The sequence below is a fragment of the Cucumis melo genome, chromosome 12 (genome assembly GCF_025177605.1).
Source record: "Cucumis melo cultivar AY chromosome 12, USDA_Cmelo_AY_1.0, whole genome shotgun sequence".
NCBI classification, from domain to species: domain Eukaryota; kingdom Viridiplantae; phylum Streptophyta; class Magnoliopsida; order Cucurbitales; family Cucurbitaceae; genus Cucumis; species Cucumis melo.
Genome location: NC_066868.1, coordinates 17,298,969 through 17,323,716, shown reverse-complemented (window position 1 = coordinate 17,323,716; position 24,748 = coordinate 17,298,969). Strand labels below are relative to the sequence as shown.

Genomic DNA, 24,748 nt, shown 5'->3' with positions numbered 1-24,748 from the left:
AAAGTTCTAAAAGACTTTTTCAGAGGTAACAATGAAGTTTTCTACATCTGTTTTCATGACTTCAAACATATTTTTTCATGAACTTTGTTTGATCCAAGAAATAAGTTGTGATATTCGTTGTATGAGAATGTATTATTGAGTTAGATGACATTAAGCATGCAGAAAAAATTCAACAAGTATTGGGGTGTAACTACAAGTGAGAAGAGAAGACCAATTTATTATTATATGTTTCTGTAGTTCTTGACCCTAGGTACAAGCTAGCTTATGTGAATTATTGCTTTAATGAATTTTTGGATGAAGATTGTGCAAAAAAAAAAAAAGGACGAATAAGGTTGAAGAAGCATTTTTTTCGATCGTGTGATGATTATTATATGAGAACGTCAAAAGAAAAATATTCACAAACACAATCATGTATACCTATCAAAGGATTTGGCTTTCAAAGTCAAAGTGAAGTACCTTCAATCTCATCTAGTGGATCTTGTAAGGCACGTGCTACAATTCATGATAGATTTAAAAAAAAGTAACAAAACATGTCTAGATGATGCTAAAATAGAGGTGGTTTGTTATCTAGATGAGGCTCGTATAGAAGATGAATATTTAAATTAGCTAAATTGGTTGAAGATGAATTCTTCTCGATTTAAGATCATTAGCCAAGTAGCCAAGGAAATCTATAGTATTCTTATATCAACTGTGCATTCTAAGTCAGCCTTTAGCACTGGAGGATGGGTGTTAGATCTTTTTGAAGATCATTAACTCCTCAAATTGCAAAGGCACTCATTTGTGTTCAGAATCGAATTCAATCTAAACCTTTGGATGACATGATTGAAGAAATTGACGAGGCTGAAGAAATTGATGAAGGTAATATTCTATTTGAAGTATGTATTTAAAAATTTTAAATTATCCCATATAAGCTAACAATTTTGTCATTTCTATCTAGAATTCATAAACATAGGAAAGGAGATGGAAGCTGCATTTGAGAATCGAAATAATGACTCTATGGTCTAAATCCCTATTCTCAAATCTTTATTTACATTTTTTTGTTTTAAATTCTTAACTTGTTAAATATTGAATCTTGTTTTTTTAGAGTCTTGAAGCATAGTGATGGAAGCAATTGTAGGCAAAAGAAAATTTCATGTATGATTTATGTAAATTGAGAATACCTTTTTTTTTTTTTTTGTGATTTTCCTCTAATAGTGTTGAATCTTCATGTTCTTTATATTTTGGAGTTTGGTTGATAATTTCTGTATTTTATTGATCAAAACCTGTAGGGGGTTTTGTCATCGACAACATGGAGAATTTTGGAGCTGCTTCTTTGAGGAGTAGAAGGTTAGGGAGCTACTTCAATATAAGTTCTGAACCAAACAGGAGAGAAGTCCCAAAATATTCTGTTGATGAACACCAAAGAGGGAGAAGACTGATATATATGTGGATGATAATGGGTGGAGTTCAATTTTAATATCCTGTTTCAAAATTGTCTTTTGCTTTCTGACTATGATGGCTATTACTTGGGTTTTCTAATTTATGATCTCTTGTGTTTGTTGTTTCTGGGCTCTCTTGATTTTGGTTTTGGGATTGAGATTTGGGTTGTCTTTAATAGCTGAAATGGTTTGATTGGAGCAACTAATTTTAGGAATATGTTTATATGGTTCATTTAAGAGGATGTGGGTTTGGCAAAAGGTAATTGAAGAAAAGCAAGGTGTTGAAATGTTGTTAATGTTGAATAGAAATGAAGTGAAACGGTTATTATTTTGAATATTAGAGTTAGAAAGATTGATTAACTTTGGGTGAGGTTAAACAGGTACATGTATCCTTTGGTATATGTGTATTGTTGTTGAATCTAATCATATTATACATATGGTTGTGTTTGTTCCTTCTTTCTCTCATCTCTTATGTACATTGCACCTTTATTTGGTGATGGTCTCTCTCTTTCTGTCATCTCTTCTTTACACAGCCGCTGCCGAGGAGGAGAAGAAAGAAGAGGAAAGTAAGAGGAGCAGTAAGGGGAGAGATCACTATAACAAATCTGGCCTTTAATGTCGGTTGAAAAAAATGAAAAATGAGCTTTAATGTCGTTTTTTAAAAGGCGGATGTTTAATGTCGGTTTTAAACCGACATTAAACATCCTTGTTTTGAAAATTGACATTAAAGCTCTTTTTTAATTTTAATTTTAATTTTTTATTTTATAAAAAAATGACTTTCTCTCTCTTACTTTACTCTTTCTCAATCACCCACACGATTTCATCATTCCAATTTCTTCTTCACTCCTCATTCTCATCTAACAATCTTCCCTTTCTTCTCTGAACAGTCGCTGCCACCACCACCACCATCGTCCCTCGTGCCCAGCCCGTGCCCGCCACCACCGTCGTCACTCTTCACTTTCTTCAAATACTGTTATGCTTGCCACCACCGTCGGGAGTCCTTTTCTTCAACCATGTTCATGTCCAGCCCTCGCCACCACCGTCGTCGTCTGCGTCTATCTCACAAGCTCCGATCTGGTTGCCTTGTGGCCAGATCTGTTGCAGAAGAGTCAATTAGCTGTTGCAGATATATGATGTTTTTTTGCACTTTACTACATCGGCGAGCCAGATCTACAATATACTTAAGAAAATTGAATATCCCCCTTACTAAACTTGCTTCATATGCTGCAGATTATGCTGGGAAAAGTTTGGGTGGGAGAACTCAAAGGCAGATGAATTTCTTTTGCCAGTCCTGAAAGAGTACAACAAACATGAGGTTAGTTACTTTCACTTATAGCTATTATGTTTGAACGATTTCCGTGGTTCTTTCTTATGTTTTTCATCGTTAACTTGAGTAGTGTTGTTGTCTATAACTGACACTGGCCGTGGAGTTGGGGTCCAGTGTGTGTGGTGTGGAAGAAGTTGAACTTATTGCGTGGAGGTAGAGTTTCAGAGCTTGGAGAAGTGACTTTGAAAATTTGGGGTTTTTGCTTTGGGGTTGTCAGCGAAAAGAATGGTAAGTTTGAATTGAGAATTTTGCTTACTCTTTCATCTCTGTACGTTGCTTTGTGTAAACTTAATTCTTTTGAAAGACTAATTTTCAGTTTCATGGGGTTTGCGGATACTGATTTATCACCAACATTTTCTTTTTCTCAAAATGTGAAGCTGTGAGCATCAAAAATTTTTATTTACAGGACGTTAGTTATTTTATTAGAGATTTTTGATATCTAGCTCAAGTGACTTATTGCACATTTACAATATCATTTTTCAATTTTAAAGTGTTGCCCACTTAAGAGAGTACTTACTAGTTACTACTTAGCTACTAGGTTAATACTTAATACTATGTAATGACATGTTTCCATTTGGAGTTATTCTTCAGTTATTAAGTTGCATGGCCAAGGTAGAAAAGGTTTCAAGTTCAACAAGCAGTAAGTTTTTCACCATTTGCCTTGAGGATGTATTCAGTTACCTTGAAACTGAAGAGTAGTCTTGGAAGTGTGACTAGAACTTATGGATGCTTTGCCTTATTTCACTTGTCTTTTGCCAATATTCTTGGTGTGTGATTGTTTGTTGATTGTATTCTTTATCTTCTACCTAAGAATATATAATGATCTTCAAAGTCTTTTTTGGTGTGACTTTGGTCGCGTTTTCCCTTTCGATTTGGTCATTCATTTCCTAGTCTTTTAAGAATTTTAAGGTTCTTGTGTTGATGACTTGTGAAGGGTTCAGTACTGATGGGCTTACGGCCATTGCTGCTAATTGCAGGTTTGTGGATTTTGGGTTTGCTTGTTTTATTTTATTTGGGTTTGAGGGTTTTTTCGTTCGCTAAGCAACTTGTTAAAGGATGTTGAAGTGAACATTGTGAATGAGAAAGAGCTTGAAGTTTCGAGTCAGTTGAATCCTTTGCTGTTTGTTGTTTGTTTTTGTATTTCAGGTTTGCTCTTGTTTGCATTCTCTCATGTTTTGGCTCAATTTTACTTGTCATTGAGAAAAGTGTTTTTTCTAATGTCAGTTTCGGTGAGATGAACTACTATCGTTGGAATGAGCTGAGCTCAAGTTAAGCTCACTGGGAATGATGGGTTTTTATATTCGTGGTAGGCCTGGGATGGCTTCAACGAGTAGATTTAGTCGTTTTACCTTTTTGTTCTTTCCATTTTTATGGGGGTCGAGTTGGGGTGGGGTTTTGGAGGAAAATTTGTTGCTTTCTTCCTATTTTGGAACCATTAATCTGGTTCACTTCTCCGTTCTTTTTACCACTTCATGACCCTATATGATTTTGGTATCCAGTTATGGTTATCAGTGTTATAAATCTGAACGAGTTTTCTTTTGGCATCCTTGAACTTAAATTCTACTTTGGACTTTCTATTTTTCTATTCTTGAAGATTTGAGTCTAATAATTTGATAGTTTAGTTGGTTTCTATGTGCTGAAGTCTCGAATTTGGCTGCATTGTCTGTTTACAATCGTTTTAATGAATCTTTGAGCTTAATTTATGTAGAATTTGAAAATCAGAATCACATTTATTATTGTGGTTTAGACGTTCCTTGATTCTTAAGAGACTGCTATCTGTGAAGTGATATATTTTGACAGTGGTCAATGTTAAGACTGGAAAGTTCTTCAGTTTAGTGCCTGTTGTTGCAAAGTGGTTGAGAAAGGTGGCACCTTGGATAATTTTTTTGGTTTATTTTCCATGTTCTTTTCATCTTTGAAGGGGTGGGTCCTGCTTTTATGTAAATGTGGTTTTCTTTAAGCTTTTAAAGTATCATTGTTTTTACACGGCTAGCTGTTGACTAAACCAGGAATTTGAAAGTATTGGACTTACGAGAGAGTGATGTGGAAGATCTGAATGGGCATGGCTCAGCCATTTTCCTGATACATATACGTCATTGGTATCTCTTAATATTGCTTGTTTGGGGTCTGAGGTGAGTGTATCAGCATTGGAGCGTCTAGTGGACAAGTGTCCAAACTTAAGAACACTGCGTCTCAATCGTCCAGTTCCCCTTGATAGGCATGCCAACCTACTTCGTCGTGCCCCTCAGCTGGTTGAGTTTTATGTTGGATGCTATATGGCTGACTTGAGATCTGAAGTTTTTTCGAGCTTAACTGGGGCATTTACAAGCTGCATAGAATTGAAGAGTCTGTCAGGATTTTGGAATGTTGTCCCTGCATTCCTTCCTTCCGTTTATCCAACATGCTCTCGGCTAACATCCTTAAACTTAAGCTATGCTATAATTCAATGCGACGATCTTACAAAGCTTAACTGTCAATGTCATAATTTACAGAAGCTTTGGGTATTTCTTATTCTTTATTCTCTTTTTTTTTTCTCTTGTTAATGATGCATTTCCCTTTGGGCTGGTGTCCATTTTTATCTTCAATCTATACCATGGTCTTAGTTCAAGATGTATCGTAAATTCAGGTGCTGGACTTCATTGAGGATTCTAGCCTTGAAGTTGTTGCAGATAACTCCCTGTGCTGGTCATTCATTAGTCAGTGGACATGTATTTATCTTTAACTTTTGCATATGTTTGCTTGTATGTGGTCATATGTTCCTTGATTGAGTTCTATAATGTTCGTTGATTGAGTTCTATAATGTTTGCAAGTCCACTAGTTCTTCGATCTAGCAACGTTCATCCAGCGGTAATTTTTTGTTTTGCTCGAGTGATTTTACCTATATGTTTTGGGATTGTAGTAGATTGGAAGCTGTGTTCTAATAGGTAGGTGTAGGAAATATTTTTCATGTAACAGCCAACAGGGTGCCATATTTATTATTTATTCACAAAGTTCATTTGTTGTTTTTAGTTTATTGCCATATTTTTCAGTCAGGTTATGGCAAGGAGGAAATACCGCTGGCCCTGGTATGGTGTTTTTTCTTTTAAAGATTTTAAAAAAAATCTTTGTGATATGTGGTTTGCTTGCTTTGAACGACCTTTTTTTCTCTTAAATAAGTTGGTTTCTGTTTTTTACATTTTTGTTTTGTTTGTGATATGGGTACTTAGTTACGTAGGTTTCGGTTGCGAGGACTTGCAATTATAACTAGGTCATAACATTGTTACTTATCAATTCAACCATCTTGATGTCTTTTACAGGGAGCTATCACTAAACAAATGACTGCAATAGAAGAAATGGTTGCAAGTGAGTACAATTAGTCAGACCCTCATCTTTGTGACAAGATCTTAAAGATGGTCATTTGTGAAGCGTTCTAGTTTGCTATTAGTTGCAGTTTTAGTTATTGCTCTCTCAATATATTCTTTTTCTTTCTTTCTTTCTTTTTTTTTTCCAAAGGATGATCAGTGTATAATAATTAAGCTTCATAATTTCTTTGTCTTTGGAGCCAAGTTGTATATAAATGTACACATTATTAAGATTTCATTTTGTATATCTACAAGTAAAAGATTTCATTTTTAACTATTTGGTGTCATACAAAATGGACAATAATGCAATGATTTAATAAAAATAAATTTGAAAAAACGACATTAAAGACAGCTTTAATGTCGGTTAAAAAAAAATTAAAGACATCTTTAATGTCGGTGGAAAAACGACATTAAAGATGTATCATAAGTGACATTAAAGACATATTTAATGTCGGTTATCCACCGACATTAAAGATGAACCGACATTAAAGACCTTCAATAACACCTTCAAAGATGTCGGTTTATAACCGACGTTGAAGGCCTTTAATGTCGGTTTATAACCGACATTGAAGCCCAACCGACATTAAAGCCCTTTAATAATGCTCGCAAAGATGTCGGTTGCCAAGTGACATTAAAGGTCAGATTTCTTGTAGTGGATAGAAAGGAATGTGATGTTACATTGTTGTAGTTTAAGAATCACATTTGCAATATTTTAGGATAGGCTATTTTCATTAGAAATTCCTCTACTAGTCTTTTGCCTCTTTCTAAATAGTCACATTTATGAATGATTGTTCTTTTGGAATTTTTTTCCATTTTGTCTTATCTTTTCCTTATATGCATTTTTTACTATTTGAATTTTTTAGCTTCAATGATGATAATTGAAAGAGTATAGAAAGAATCCTAATACTGTTATGCCATTGTTATGATAATCTATATGGATAAAAAACAAATTTATCTTGATTTAAAAAAAAAAATCCTACTTGACCCAATCTATTTCGACCCAACCTGAATGCGGGTCGGGTCGGGCTTTGTTAATGAATAAGTCGCACATCTCGAGTTGGATCGATTTTGAAGGAAAACCGATCCAACCCAACCCAATTACACCCCTGAAATTTTGTATGGTTAATTACCTTAATTTTCATGATAGATTTTAGTTTCTTTAGTTTTTGATAAATATATAATTTTTATTTTTTAAACCCAAAAGTGTATAAAAGTTAGAGGGAGCAACTTTTGAAGATGGAAGGACACCGAGGGATTCTTTTGCCCATTCCGGTACGTTTATCAATTAATTCATCATTTTGGGACTTTCTTTTTTTTTCCTTTTCTGGGTGCAGAATGAAATCATTATTATTATCAAACTCCAAATGTTGCCTAGTAGAACATTATACTTTCCTCAGACGCTTCTTTTTACTTATCCATAGCTCATATAGAAATAATATGTGAATAGAATAATGGACAACTACGAGAATGTTTCCTATTGATATTCTTCTTTATTTGAATGTTTTCATTTCCCCCATTACTTCTCACATCATCTTACTGCTTCACCAAGTTCTCCCATTACTTCTCACATCATCTTATTTGAAATTTCAGTTTATGTTCAGGTAGCCGAGAGATACTTACAAACATATGAATCACATTTGCATAAATTTTACAAATATTATCACTAATCTTTACTTTATTGAAATGTTCTATAATAATTAGGTTATTGTATTTGCATAAATTTGATTGTTTACTGGAAATCAACTTATTTTGATATCTTTCTTTCATAAGGAGCTATCACCAAACAAATGCCTACAATAGAAAAAATGACTGCAAGTGAGTACAATTAGTTTAAAAGTGCATCAAAGCTAAACCAACATTGAGAGGCATCTCTAATGTTAGTTTAAAACTAACATCAAAACACAATTGACATTAAAGGGCTTTAACAACATGATCATAGATATTGGTTAAGAACTCACATCGTACCTCTTTAATGTCGATCTTCAACCGAAATCAAAGCCCAACCGACATTAAAGGGCTTTAATAACACTATCATAGATGTCAGTTGCCAACCGACACCGTACCTCTTTATTGTCGGTTTTGAATCGACATTAAAGCTCAGTGTTGTTATAGTATATGTTTAAGGCTGACTTGCATAGATGATATTTAAACAAAAAATAATAGAATATATAACATGCTTAAAGGATAAAATATTTGCATGTACAACACAAAGATTACTAAAAGACTGAAAAGTCCATGTGCAGCCACCATTTTGGGTGTTTTCCGAATTTCTCAAAATTAAAAGTTATAACTAATATTCACTATCAATTGTTATCACTTATAGCAACTGTTACTTTGGTAGTAGTTATCAATTATGAGTGTTGTTGGTGATAGCTACTATTAGTGATAACTTTCTATTTGTCTCAATTATGAGTGTTGTTGGTTTTTATTGTGCTCTATAATAATTTTATCGATAGTTGGTTTATTGTATAATTATTTAATAAAAGTTATTATTCCCATTATTACTCAATTGCATATTATTGTATAATAATATCCATGAATATATTATTATATTATAAATGTCTGTAATCGATTATTATCGTGGGAACAATAATAAATAAGATTAGTATGAGTTATAATTGATAATCATAGAATGATTCTATATGTAGAGACATAAATTATAATTATATTTTCTTATTAGAGAATAAGAATTGAATTGACCATTTTTTGAGTTTATTATATCGACATGTTGATTGAAAGCGAGAAATACACGGTTTTTACGTATCGAATATACTCTAATTGCATCTAACTAATTAGAGATTAATATGCATCAAAACTACTATAATTATAACAAATTAGGGTTAAACAAAAAACTTACCTTCGAAACCTTCTGATCCTCGTAATTTCCTCACGAACTCAAAGCTAGGACCACCACTAGGGTTGATCCACTATTCTTCAGACTTAGAACCAGGTTGTGGGGCCCGTAAGGTGGAGAAATTTTAGAGAGAGATGAATTTAGGAGGAAGAAACCAACTTTGGGTTAAGAGAGAGAGGTGAGAAAAAAATTGGGAAAAATCAATAATTTTAAGCTTATAAAAAAATTGATAATGAATTTTCAAACCAATTTCATAAAACCAATACATGTAATATTCATGAAAAAGTGCTCAATCTTAATCGGCTATGTGTTTACATCTTATGTCTCACTAAATGTTAATGGGATTTATGGAAACGAAACAAGCGTAGCAGATAAAAGGATCAGATTTCATTCTAATTGTATCTAAACACTAAGAGATTCACATGCATTAAACAAAACCCTAATTACACTAGTTAGGGTTCAAAGAAAACAAACATTTGAAGCTTTTTCCGACTTATCCAAATCTTCTCCTGAACTCGAAACGGACCTCCACTAGAGTTGACCCCGCAAATCTTCGGACTAAGAACCGGGTTGTGAGACCCGTTAATTGAAGAAATTAGAGAGAGATGTGGAAAAATTGGAGGAAATTAGGTTGAGATAAGTTTTATTTTAAAGAGAAGAAAAAAATTTGAAAATAAAAAATGGCCAAAAAGTTTTTTTCAATTTGAAAAGAGGACTATTAATTAGTTGGCCAAAATCTCAACACCTTGCATTCCACTAACATTTAGTGGAATTAATCACCATTTCATTTTCTCTTAGTGGGTTTGGTGTCATTACCATAAGCTTCCACATAGCACTCTAAGAGTTAGTGGAATTATCCAACAAAATATTGGATTTTCTCACTAACTTTGGTCTAGGGGCAAAATGGTCATTTCACCATTCTAGTCAAAGTCAAACTTTGACTCTTAAATCAAAAGTCAACATTTTGAATTTTTACCATTTTGTCCGTCTTGACTAATTCCAACCTCTTGAGCATAAATCCACATTCATTTTTTTAAATTCAAATCACATTTGAATGTAAATCCGGTTAATGTTTGACTTTTCAAAGTCAAAAGTCAACATTTTGACTTTTTACAACATTGACCATTTCCATTAATTTCGAGCTTTCAAATATGTATCCCTATTCATGTTTTTAATATTTAAATCATATTTAAACATAAAGCTCTTGCTCAAAGCTATAACCGACGACTATATCACATGTAGTTGTCGGTTTCTCTCTCTTTACATAATTTGAACAATTCGAATTATTCCAACATGTTGTTCTAAGTTAATTCTGCAGGGGAACCTAATGGACCTATAGATCATGGACTACAACGATCCGAGATTAACTGGCTAAACCCTTTTGGCCAAGCTAATCAACATTCGTTAACTAACGAGTCATTCCCCTAAAGTCTCATCATTGCACTCCCCTCACTATAGATATATTTGTGCCCATCTGATATAACCATGATTAGTAAGTTATTCCTTCACAGGTTGTTCGTAATCACGGCTGGGTCAAAATACTGTTTTACCCTCGAGACTACATCTTGTTCCTTAAGTCCCACTGATCCACTATTAAACAATTGGTTTTAGGTTCAACCTATAAATCGAATCCCTCTCGAGCCAATGAGAGGGCGGGGTCCCTTTTTCAAGACTTGGATTCAGTTCTTAAGGGAACAACCTATCTACTAACTGTAAAATGGGTAGGAGTGAATTTCGTCTTGCACCCTATGCCCCTAGCAATCCACCCAGTCTTACCCCTGAAATGAGAGGTTTATTAGGACAGCGGCATTGAGCTGCTCTCACCTATGTAGATCTAAGGATAATACCGTTTGAATAGAAGTTCATATTTAGCTCAAGATTAAGATTAAGTTACTTAGGTCATTATAATCGAAATAGTCAGTTTATATAGTTAACGGTGTTATAACTTCAAAGTGACTATTTTTTGGTTCCATCTTATGTAATCTCTTTACATAGGATGCCCCCACTTTCATATCTCTACATGAACGATTTAGATCACTTCGTTTATACTAACTACAAAGTGGGTCGCATCCATAGCGTTTCCAGAATAAGGCGTCGAACCTTATTCATACACTATAGACCATTTGGGATATAAACTCCAACGTGATCCACGTTTATGTCTTTACATAATTTTCAAGTCTACACTAGATAGCTTTGGGACCTTAGTTTATTGGATTCAAAATTATAGTATTCTATTTTCACTAATAAGTCCTCAACAACCACTTTATTGAATAAAATATAATTTAACTACAAAATACGAATTTTAGAACATCAATTCCAACAGATTATCCAACAAAATGTTCGATTTTTCCACTAATTTTAGTCCAAAGGCAATATGGTCATTTGACCATTCAAGTCAAAGTCAAAAGTCAACATTTTTACTTTTTACCATTTTGTCTGTTTTGACTAATTTTAACCTTTTGAGCAAGAATCCACATTCATTTTTCTGAAATTCAAATCACATTTGAATATAAAGTTGGTCAAAGTTTGACTTTTCATAGTCAAAAGTCAATATTTTGACTTTTAACAACTTTGCAATTTCTATCAATTCTGAGCTTTCCAATATGAATTCATATTCTTATTTTTAATATTTAAGTCACATTTAAACATAAAGCTCTCAAACTTATAACCAATGGCTATATCACATATATTTTTTTATTTCTCTCTCTTTACCTAATTCAATCAATTTCAATTATTCCCATATATTGTTCTAAGTTAATTCCATATGAGCTAGCAGGGGAACCTAATGGACCTATAGATCATGGACTTCAACAATCCGAGATTAACTAGCTAAACCCTTTAAGACCAAGCTAATCAACATTCGTTAACTAACAGGTCATTCCACTAAAGTCTCGTAGTTGCACTCCCCTCAATATAGAGATATTTCTGTCCATCTTATGTAACCATGATCAATAAGTTAATCCTTCACAGGTTGTTTGTAACCTCGGCTGGGTCAAAATATCATTTTACCTCCAAGACTACATGTTTTTCCTTAAGTCCTACTGATCCACTATTGAAATTTTGGTTTGGTCTAACCTATAAACTGAAATCCTCTCAAACCAATGAGAGGGTGGGATCCCTTGTCCAAGACTTGGATTCGGTTCTTAAGGGAACAACCTATTTACTAACCCTAAAACGGGTATGAGTGAATTTTGCCTTCCATCGTATGTTCCTAGCCATCCACCTGATCTTACCCTTGTAATGGGAGGCTTATTGGGCCAATGTCGTCAAGCTGCTCTCACCTATGCAGATCTAAGCATACTACCATTTGAACAAAAGTTCATAGGTAGCTCAAAATTAAGATTAAGTTACCTAGGTCATCATAATCGAAATAGTTAGTTTTATATCATAAACGGTGTTATAACTTCAAAATGACTATTTCATGGTTTCGATCTTATGCAAACTTTGTACAAAGGATGCCCCAACTCCCATGTCACTACATGAACAATTTAGGATCACATCGTTTGTACTAACTACAAAGCGGGCCGCATCTATAGTGTTCACGGAATAAGACGCCCAACGTTATTCATACACTATAGACTCTTTGGGCTATAAACTCAAACTTGATCCATGTTTATGTCTCTACATAAAGTTCAAGTCTACACTAGATAGTCTTAAGCCTTAGTTTACTGGATTCAAGATTATAGTATTCTATTTTCACTAATGAGTTCTCACTTTATTGAATATACTATAATTTTAACTACAAACCACGAGTTTTAGGACATAATTTCCAACATAAACAACATATATTATAAAGAATACAAAAAAAGGAAAGAAAAGAGAATGGAAAATGTTTACAAGTTAGGGGAAATGGGAAATGAACTTCCTTTCCTTCAAACTCTAAGCTTTCAGTCACAACCTGATCGGAGAAGAAGAAGGAATCTTTTGACAGACAATGGAAAGGCTCCTTTCCACCACCCTTTAGGTTTTGGCCCATTCAGGCCCTGATCGAACACAATCATATGACTTTTTCACATAGTCGACCACCCCCTTGCTTGGTAGGGAAGGAGTTCTTTATATAGGCAACTTTCGATGGAAAACTTCTATTCTTCTGATCATGTTAGCGTCGAAGGCATCCTTTGTCAAGTCACATCAACTTCAACTATCATTCTTGTCTTCTAGTGAACCGTCCTTGCATAGTGATGAAGCTCCTCGCCTAGCATTTGTTCTCGTCGGACGAGCTTTTCTTTCGTAGCTCTTGTGTGATATCCTCTACAATTCACTAATCTCTTCTTTTGCTTTTATTCCTGTGTGAAGACACTGAAACGCAGTAAAACAGACATGGGTGCTTATGTAAAGTGTATTTCTAAGTTCTTATGCTTTTTAAATATAATTATGGAATTTGGATACAATTTTTCTACATTTTGGCCTTGTTATTCAATAAAAGCAGCTACAATAACTTGTATTTCTACAAGTTATCATGTAATGCTCTTCTAGTGGTAATGAACGGGCATGAAATCTTAGAACAACTAGATTCGTTGGATTTTTCAATTATGAGTAAACATCCTTCATTGAAAGATAAGAAAAGAAAGCAAGGTCTCAATTGGACTAAGAGAAGTACCTTTTTTGAACTTCCTTACTAGTCCAGACTACTATTACGTCATAAACTGGATGTAATGCATATTGAAAAGAATGTTTGTGACAAATTGGTTGGTACATTGTTAAATATTGAAGGAAAAACGAAAGATACCGCAATTGCTTGGTTGGACCTACAAGATTTGAAAATAAGAAAGGATTTACACTTGATAGAAGGGAGTAACAGATTGGTGAAGCCACATGAAGTAACACGTTGACTAGCAGCGAGCGAGTTACATTTTGCAAGTATTTCAAATCAGTTAAATTTTCTAATGGATTCGTTTATAATATTTTACAATATGTGAACGATAGAGATGGGAAAATATCAAGTCTTAAAACATATGACTGTCAAGTTTTGCTACATCGAATTCTTCCTATTGGTGTTCGAGCATATCTACCAAAAAAATGTGTCCACTAATGTTACTGAATTGTGTGGTTTTTTTGTGACTTGTGCGCAAGAACGATAAGAATAAGTGATTTGGACTAATTGCAATCAGATATCATAATCATACTTTGTATGTTGGAAAGAATATTTCCACCTATCTTCTTCGACGTAATGATACACCTTGTCATTCACCTACCATATGAAACCAAAGTTGTTGGTTCAATCTCTTACAATTGAATGTATCCTATTGAAAAAAGCTTATGCACGTGCAAACAGTTTGTTCAGAACAAAGCACATCCTGAGGGTTCTATTGAAGAAACATATGTGATGAATGAATCAGAGACTTTTTGTTCGAGATATCTAAGTAGGATTGAAACTCGATTCACTAGAGATGAAAGAAATGATGATAGCATTTCTGATGATGAAGTAATTGGTGAGTTTAAAGTGTTTGTACAGAAAGTACGACCATTAGGGGCATTAAGTTTACAAACTCTATCACAAAAAGAGTAACGCCTCGCACATTGGTACATCCTTAACTATGTACATGAAATAGCAGACTACCACAAGTATGCTTTTCAAACTTTATACTTCACTGGCTATTTTAAGTCTTTGTTATTGTCGTTACACAAACTCACAATTATCTATTTTAGGAAGCACTTGAGGTTGCCATGTAGTCAAGTTGAAAGCACTTTGGAATTATATAAAAGACATCTACGAGCATTTTTTAATTGGTTCAGAGCTTAGATATATAGCGTACTTGAATTTGGGAATTAGTATAACATATATTTGTGAATTTATATATATTCATTTACATGAATTTTAGGTTCTAGAAATGCATAAGAGAGAAGATCTTTCTTGTGATTTCCTCTTACTTGCGATGAGACCTTCATCTGAGGTTCGCTCTTATAGTGGATGCATTGTCGATGGGGTACAATTTCACATGGTAGAGCATGATTCTCGACACACTACAATAAACAGTGGAGCCATGGTAGTCGTGAAAACAGTGGTAATAGAAGTGCCGACAACAATTTCTATGGTGTTTTAAATGAAGTGTTGCACGTTCAATATTTGTTGGGACGACGTGTTTGATTATTCAAGTGTAGATGGTTTAACATCGACAACAACAAAAGTCATAGAACACACGTAGAATTAGGCTACAAATAACTCAACACGTCGCGTTTTTTGGTTCTCTAAGCAACCGCTCATTCTCACGAACCAGGCACATCAAGTTTTTTACCTCGAGGACCCAAAAATGTTACCAATTGGAAAGTTATTCAAGTAGTCCAAAAAACCATATATGGGATGTGCCCAAAGTGGAGGATGTTGATAACGAGCAATTAAATGCATTAAAAATCGTCGTCAGACATCTGTGGATGAACACATTGAGGATAACACTCTGTGTAGACCTGACGTTGATCTTATAGTGGTAGAAAGACTGGTTGTATGTCATGTTGTTGACGCTCCTCATAAACAATGATGATGAATAATTATCATCTCAAAGTGGATCAAGCGACGATGAATAATAATGACAGATCACGTATCCACATATTTCATTTTTTATATATATTCATTTTGAGATAGTCTCCTTTGTCTAATTAATTTTGGTTTTTATGTCCATAAGATAAGTCTTCTTTCCCTAACGGTTTCAAGTAATTTGTTTCTGGAGTTTGATGACGCGTTTAACAATGTGGGATTATCCTCGATGGGTGACAATTCATGTTAGTCTCGTTACTTTGATGACAATTGAATAAACATGAAGTTCTGTTATTGCTAGTGTTTTGTTTTCTTAGATGGCTCTCAACCCACTCGCACTCTTAGGAAACGTCAACACTCTCGAAACTTGGAGTTGGAGAGATATGCACAGAAAAGTAGAAAGATCCTAATCTCCATCTACCAAGAACAGAGAAGCCAATCTCGCCACATGTTGTTCGATTCAGCAACACCATTGGTGTCTTAACGCGAGATATATTTCTAGTCCATTACCTTAAGTGGGCTGATGTTCCTCCAGAGTACATGGAGGTTTTCAAGGCAGTTTATAAGTAAGTTTATAAATTACTTTTTATATATATTAAACCTACATATACATAAATCTAATCTATATTTTCTTTCCTTTGTAGCAATGGTTTGTGCTTGATTTAACAGGTCAAACACTGACTCAATTTGTTGAGCATCAAATACTCACCTCGTGGAAAAAGTTCAGGGGAGATTACCATATACATTTTAAGTAATTTAGCGACGTTGAACATGCATGTGCCAATCCACCATATAGATTGGTCAATTGTTTGGAAGATTGGCACTTCCTCTGCGATCACTACTTGAGTTGACAATTTCAAGTGATTTACATCTTCTATTGTTCCTTCACGTTACTTCATTTTTGTTGTTTGTATGTAACATTTTAATTGTTTACATATAGGAGCAATCAAGGACCAACAAGGCTGCTAGAGCGAAACAGTCTTACAACCATAGTAGCGGGTCCAAGTCTTTCCTACAACGACAGCTTGAGCTTTACTAAACAACTAGGTCATCAAATCAATCGTGTGGAGTTGTTTAGAGAAACACATGCCAATAGAAGTGGCCAATTTGTTTCCCAGGAGGCCGCGGATGCACATGTTAAGTTTAGCAAAACCTTTGGTTTTACTTTCTACTTTTAATTATGAGTTCATAACTTAAAACTTTTGGTGTAGAATAAAATGTTAGAACTCCAATCCCAACCCACCTTACAAGGTTTTCAACCACTCTCCGAAGAGGAGATATGTGAGACCATTTTGGATAGAAGATCGAGCTACTCAAAAGGTCAAAAGATCTTGGTTGAGGCCTCAAACCCAAGTCTCGGAAAAAGGGTAGCAAATCTTCGTCTTCATATTCGCAAGAAATGCACTCTAGAGAGGTTAGCACACTAAAAGCTAGCCTTGAGTGCTCCCAATCGAAGATTGGAGAATTGAGAAGTAAGCTTGAAGAAGCAAAATGATTAATTAAAAAACAATAAAGAACAACAGAGTTGCATGCCGAACAAATGAAAGAAAATGTTCGACAAATAGTTGAAGCTACCCAACATATGGAACAAATGAAAAAGATGCTTGAGGAAATGAGTCGAGCATACAGAAGACCTTGAACACTTCGGGTATGTATTTTTTAACTTTTAAGTTGTTTAATTTGTCGTCGGTGATATATATCTAAATTTAATTTTATGTCATTGTAGGATTGAACTTGTTCGAATATGCCATCCGCGACGCTTAGGAGATAGTGTGTTTTTCTTTTTTAAGTAATTACTTCAAATAGTTTAAAAAATTTGTAATTTTTTTGAATATTTGGATTTAGTTTCTAATTATATAAATTACAATTTGGTATTTTATTAATTTTGTGTTTGTTATCTTTTATAATTTTATTGAATTTAAATCGAATCAGTACCCAAAAAAGTACCTCTCGATAAAAAAAATTCAATATAATAATTGAAAAAATATATATAAAAATATCTCCTTATGCACAAACGACGTCAAAATAATGCCCTTCCCCTAACATCATGAGCAATGCGTTTAGGCAAGTTTTTTTAACGTCGCGTCAGGAGAAAGGTACTCCCAACGCAGGGAGAGGACGTTGGAAGTCCCCCACTTCGACGTGCTCCAGCTATCAGCATTGACAGCATCGGGAGTAAAGCATTCGTGATGCAGTTTTGTTTGCGCGTCGAAAATTCCGCCCCTAACGTCGTACTGTCGACTATCTTTCTAACGACACAATGTACGTCAGGAGATTCTTTCTAGATGCATATGGGTATAAATGTCAACGGCAAACGGCGTCAGGAGATCCCCGATTTCTTGTAGTAGAAGAAGCAACTGAAACCTCTAAAAGTGTATTCACAACATAGACAACTAGAGATTGTAAATTGATCATTCTTAACCACAGTCAAAAACCAAAATATATCTTTATCTTCAAGAATCTTAACAATATGTGAACCCCCATAGTACCCAAATTCAATAAAACTGAAAATTCAACATGTGAATTAAGTTGAAGTTCATTTTATATTAACTTAACAAAATTAAAGACTTAAATGCCATCACTTCTTCCACTAAAACACCAATAGTTTGGTAACCTTCATAACATTGTTGATCATTCCATTATCCACTGTGGAAAAAACTATTGGAAGTTTAACCATAACTATAAAATGCTGCAAAAAAATTAACACCTAAATTAAATTATAACTAAAATAGTAATCTAATAGCAATTACATGACAATCATATAGAAATTAGATGTCTAACAGATAGAAATCAAACTCCAATTAGATAAAAATTAGATGTCAATCAAAAATCAAAATTTAAACTATGTACATATCCTTACTTTCATTAGAAAGTCTTACTATTAATTGAAAACATCTACAAACTACAAACATAATGTAACGCCCTGAGTTTAGGAGGGGGGCATGAATAAACTGATATCACATCTGAATGAGAGAGATCCTGAGGACATGAAAGTAAAGTTAAGAAAGACTTAAAAGAATTAAAAGTTACTATCTATCCCAAGAAGGTGAACCTTCCATTTTGGTGGCTCGATCATAGAAACTCCAATATTAAGCGTGCTTAGCATGAAACGATTTTAAATTAGGTGAGCTATTGAAAATTTTCCTAAAATGATTGTGAGTGAGAACAAAGCATGCTGAAAGGACTCATGTTGGTTTGTGGGGACACCTGTCACTATAAGAAGCTAAGAATGATGTGTCAAGTCACGAGGGATGCAAGGGAATATATGGGATACGAATTCTAAATCATGGCCTAAATTCTGGGCCTGGGGCATTAAAGATGGCATCAGAGTGAAACCTTTCTCAGTAAGAAGTAGTTCGAGTATAAACCAAGCGGAAGCTGGTGGGGACATGTAACGCCCTGAATTTAGGAGAGGGACATGAATAAACCAAGAACACATTTGAATGAGACATGTTAAGAAAGACTTAAAAAAATTAAAAGTTACTATTTATACTAACAAGGTGAACCTTCCATTTCGGTGGCTCGATCATAGAAACTCCAATATCAAGTGTGCTTAGCTCGGAACGATTCTAAGTTGGGAGACCTCTTGGAAATTTTCCTAGAATGCATGTGAGTGAGGATAAAGCATGCTGAAAGGACTCGTGTTGGTTTGTGGGGACAACTTTCCCTCTAATAAGCTAAGAATGTTGTTGCCAGGTCATAGAGGATGCAAGAGAATGACGAGGATTCGAATTTCGAATCCTGGTTCGAATCCTGGGCTGGAGGCGTTACACATAACCACAAACAAGATATGGAAACAAACAAAAATCCATCTAAAAACTACAAATAAGAGATAAGAAAAATTACCAATACAAGTTACAAGAAACAATGAAAAAAACCTTTAAAACGTGTAGTAGAAAAAAAATTTGCATAGAAAGAAATCAAATTGAAACCCCTCTCAAGATTGAAAAAAGCCCTAACTCAATAGGAAAAAAATCATAAACGAAACAAGAAGAAGAAGATGCTAAAATCAAAATCATCAAACACATAAATAAACAAAAAAGAAAAAAGAATATTACAAAAACAAAATTTTATAAATGCTTGAATCACGACACTAGCATGCATAACTTTTCTTTTGAACACAAATCAACAATTCTATACATGCTTTTTGTTATGAACTAAATTGCTAGAGATGTTTAGAATGACTTATAAAAAAATTTAAAAAATGCATTTAATTTAAACTTTTTTTTCTCTCCTTCAAATAAAAATACATAGTTGTTTGAAAACATTTTTCAAATGGGATTTTAGGTAAAAATTTGTTTGATTTGTTATATACTAAAAGTTTTTTTATAATTTTAAACAATACCAAAAGAATTTGATTTCATGGAGGTTTTGATAAGAGTTGACCAATAATCATTGAGGATGGTGGGTGGAGGTGGCCGACAATGGTAACTGAGTAACCAAAGGTTGGTGAAAGCGGTTGTCGGAAGTCAGTCGGCGATGTAGACGGTGGTTACCAAAAAATGATTGTTGGCAATTGGCTATAACAATTCCAAAAAATGATTAACAAAAGTAAATCGACAATGGTCACTAAAAAATGGTTGACGAAAGTCAATAGGCAACAATCATCAAGAAATGGTCAACAAAAGTTGCCCAACAGTGGTCACTACACAATAGTCAATAAAAGTTGGTTGACAACAGTAACTGAAAAATGATCGTCGGTAGTTCACTAGCAACAATTATTGAAAAATAGTCGACGAAAGTTGGTTGACAACGATCACTCATAAACGATCAACGAAAGTTAGCCGACGAAGGTCATAAAAAATGGTAGTAGGTAGTTTGCCAGCAAATGTTATCAAAAAATGATTTATGAAAAAGTTGGCTCGTAACGATCAATGAAAATGGATGACAAAAGTTGACCGGCAACAGTTATTGAAAAATTGTCGAGGAAAGTTGGCCAACAACTACCAGCAAACAACGATAGACAAAAGTTAATCGATAATGGTTACTAAAAAACGATTGTCGTTAGTTGGCCAACAACTGTTATCCAAAAACGATAATGAAAGTTGGCTGACAACAATCACTAAAAATGGTTGACGAAAGTTTACCGACAACAGTCACAGAAAAATCAACGAATATTGTGGCCACAATTGTCAAAAAGCAGTGACAAAGCTTACTCAGTGGTAATGCTGGAAAATATGACCGAAAGTTGACGACAATAGCTATTAAAGGTTGACCAACAGTTGTAACCAAAAATTGATTGGTGAAAGTTGGCTGACAAACATTCAATGAAAGAAGTAGTCAGAAGTTGACCGACAGTGGTCACCGAAAAGTAGTTGTCAAAAGTTAATCATCAACGATCGACAAAAACAATTGCCAAAAAAACGATGACTAGAGGTGTTCGTTAGAGACGATCAATGGTTGTTGATGGTGTACTAACAATAATCATTAGAAAATGATCTTAAAAGAATATCGTCGAAAGTTGGTTGGCAACAATTTGAAAGTGATTGTCAAAAAACAATGATAAAAAGATGTCAAAGACGGTCGTTGAAAACCAATTGTAAAATGTTAGTAGGTGCACTACTACAAAAACTGATTCTCTAACCGTCAAGAATGATTATTCTTGACGGTTTTAAAATCGTCATTGAATCCAGTGTCAAGAAAGACAAAGTTCTTGACAATTGTAAAAAACATCAAGAATTGTGAACGTTGAAAGTTTATAACCGTCAAGTATTCAATTTTTCATGACAGTTTAGAACCGTCAAGAGTATAAGTTTTAATGACAGTTAAGGACCGTCAAGAATGCGAGTACGAATGACAGAAACCGTCAAGAATACGAATATTCATGACATTTTAGAATCGTCAAGAGTGCATTTTTTCATGACATTTATTAACCGTCAAGAAAGTGATTGTTTATGACATTTTGTAACCGTCAAGAGTATTCTTTTTCATGACATTTAGGAACCGTTAAGAATATGCTTTTTAAATGACATTTGGCAACCGTCAAGAATTTCGTTGTTTATGACATTTGCAAACCGTCAAGAAATTTATTGTTTATGACATTTCAGAACTGTCAAGTAATTTTTCATTTTTTTAATTGTAATTTATTTATATTATTGTTCCTGTATTATGCTCCCATTGGCCCAAGAATTCAACTACATATAAACGACAAATATTCATCAAATGACAACTCTACATCATCTATTCATATCATTTCCAAAACTTTGCATCATATTCATATATCATTTACAAAACCAATATATTATATAAACAATTTCAGCAGGATTTCCAAGAATTGAACTAAACAGCCTCTAATTAACTAACTTAGTCCAAAAGTATATCATCCCCAAACCCTAAACCACAACAGAGTCTCAAAAGTATATCAATCAACCCCCCTCCCCCCTCCATATGAGCATTTCAAAAAACCAGCCATAAAAAATAAAGTTTCCTGTTTCAGAATGACAAATAAGTCCTAGATCGTATGTACGAACCCAAAAACTCAGCCAACTCAACCCGCACCTCATCTAACTCGGCCTGTGAGTATGGTTTTCGTGTATCAATTTGTAGACATGCAAAATAAATGAATAGTATTCATGAAAATTATTATACTCACAAAAGAAATAGTTTGATATATAACATACCGAATCTGAGATGACAATGCTTCCCCTATTTACAATTTCTCTCATATAATCATGACATAGTATCCACGCGCAGTGCTCCCGACTTGTAGTGGACACTATAAAAACAACAAATTAGAATAACTAACTAATCTTAATTGCTAGTAATCTACAAAATACAATGAATTTAAATATTTATACTTGCCTTTACTGTTCGCCATAAAGTTTGTTTCCTTAACTATTTTATTGTCAATACAATTGATACCTTAACTGAACTTACCCGGGATTAAAAGGAGCAAGAACTACTTGGTTTGCTTTTGACACCATCAATCTACTACATAAATTTTGAATTCGAGATTCTTGTGTGGTTCCAGAAAAGATTAGGGACGGATATACGAAGACATACTGCACATTTTCTTTCGAACAAAGAACGGATGAATACAAGTACCTACAAAATATATAAACTCATAAACGAGATACATAAATTTAGATGCAAAGAAATGAAATTGACTTACATCATATAGGCCACCACTGTAAACGTTTTGACTTCGTTCATGTTACAAAGATCAATGATATCCTCTTGAAGCACAGAACTCTTTCGACTAATATCAAAAATGTCAGCGGGTAGTGAAAAAGTGATGCTGGAATCTTTTTCCATTACCTTCTCAGCATATCTGAGAATCGACTTCAACGCTAATGGCAAAGTTGATGTCGACTCACTTACAACTTCTTTTTCCGTAGGCATTTTTATTAAGTCTCTCTCCTAATTCAAGAACATCCACATTCAGTAAGACGTACAATATTAGACATTCCAGTTTAATAGTGGATTACATACCTTCAAGACATCAAACTCTGGTTCATTCATCTTCATCACCTCCTTCCCTTTCTTTTCATTCTCTTTTGGTTTGTCCATCGATTTTACTTCTATTCTCTTACCCTTCTCTTCAATCCCCTCTAACATTATTGGCCTTGAACAACTCCCGTGTGCAGACAATGGTGTAGACAAGTTTGAGCGAATTTATGCCTCTAATTCACTAACTCGCCTTCAGGGTTCTTCATTCTCAAGTAGAATGTTTGCCTCATCTTTTGATGTTTTCTTAACTGAATGAAAGTACGTTGTTGGAGTAATGTATCCACCAACCCCACGCACACGACCATTGTGCTCTTTTGTACCCAATGCAGGTTAACACATCATTCGAATACTGTCTATTCACAGACGATGAACCTGTATTCATTGATATCTCATCCTAAAAAGATAGAAAAATTAATGAAAGTTATAGAAATGCTTGCTTGTGTAATGGATCATTGAAATGTGTGATTTACATGTAATGACTTACTATTTTATGGACGACGTGCTTAATGTCGTCGTTGTCGTACTGTCCTTGTTTGTTAACTCGAGCTTTCTTCCACATTTTAGCTCGATCAACATCAACTTCATTTGAACCCTCCTTCTTCATTCGAAAATATGGAGTTCAAGTGGTAAACATATTATAGAGACAAACTATAGAACATTTACATCAACCATAAACATAAAGATATAAACATATAAACATCTAATGACAAAAATGGGAGAGAGGAGTTCATAAACATAAAAACACCTAAACATATAAACATCTAATGAAAAAGCCTTACAAGAAACAAACAACCCCTCCCCCCCTCACTCAAGCAAATAGGAGCATTACACCAGATATCAAACCAAACAAGAAGGAAATAATATTAAACAGACATCCCAAAAATCTAATCCCTTAGGATATGGTCTAAAACAAATTCTATAAGGTTTCTTCGGCAACAAAGAAAGAACAAACTACAAAAATGGGAGTTTCCTCCTTAAACATCTAAACATCTTACCATTTCCTCCTTAAGATTGGCATACCCTTTCCTTGAGATTCTATGATTGTATTTATTCTTCGATCGTTTATCTTGTTGTAATTGTCTTTTTTCCTATATCCAAATGTATTTGTTAATGAGAAAGTAGCAAATATTCTTCTGAATGATTTTCATGTATAAAAGTTATTCATACCTAAAAGGTCTCGGATAACCTTGACCTTACAAACTCTTCCCAGTGATTTTGCTCAATGAAGGAATACTTTTTAGGTGGAACTTGAAGTAGTTGTGGTTCATCTTTATACAGCATGATGTATTTCGTTGTTAGCTAGTTCTTAAACTGATGAAACGAAATACCTGCAGTTTGGAGAACGTTTTTCCTAGATCTTGGATCAATGACGAATGCAGCCTAAATAATTAAAAGTACTTAATCAAGTGTCCATACAGCAAGAACATTATCAATATAATAAGCACATTAAAGTTATATATACCTCAACTGTAGTGAATATCTTATCTTTCAGTTGTGCAGGCACAATTTTCCAAGATGTATATGTGATAGGGACATGATAATGGGTTGCAGACTCTATGGAAGACTTTAACTTGGCTCCATTCTCACCAATAGGTGCTTCGTCTTCATTGTATCTCACCACCTTCTTGTCTCCCAAACTTCTAATGCGAGTTACATCAAACATAATAGTAGGTCCTCATCCTTGCTTCAACTCTTTTGGGATTTCATTTCTAGGATCAATCTCTTCAACTGTAGCATTCAACTCACCGATACCAAGTTCTTCATTAAAATCGTCCATATTATATTATGCGAAGGCTGTCAATCAAAATGAAGAAACAATTAGCATGATATACAAATTTTAAACAATAAATAATGAAATGAGATAAATGAACATAATAAACTTATGGT

At 34.2% G+C, this 24,748-nt stretch overlaps 1 long non-coding RNA gene across 1 annotated transcript; it reads left to right on the top strand.

Annotated features, from left to right (window-relative positions):
- The first annotated feature begins 689 nt into the window (after positions 1-689).
- Positions 690-1,752, top strand: LOC127144370 (uncharacterized). The gene is made up of 4 exons (XR_007816034.1): positions 690-858; positions 938-999; positions 1,085-1,134; positions 1,269-1,752. It is a non-coding gene; the product is annotated as an uncharacterized LOC127144370 (long non-coding RNA).
- Positions 1,753-24,748: the final 22,996 nt, after the last annotated feature.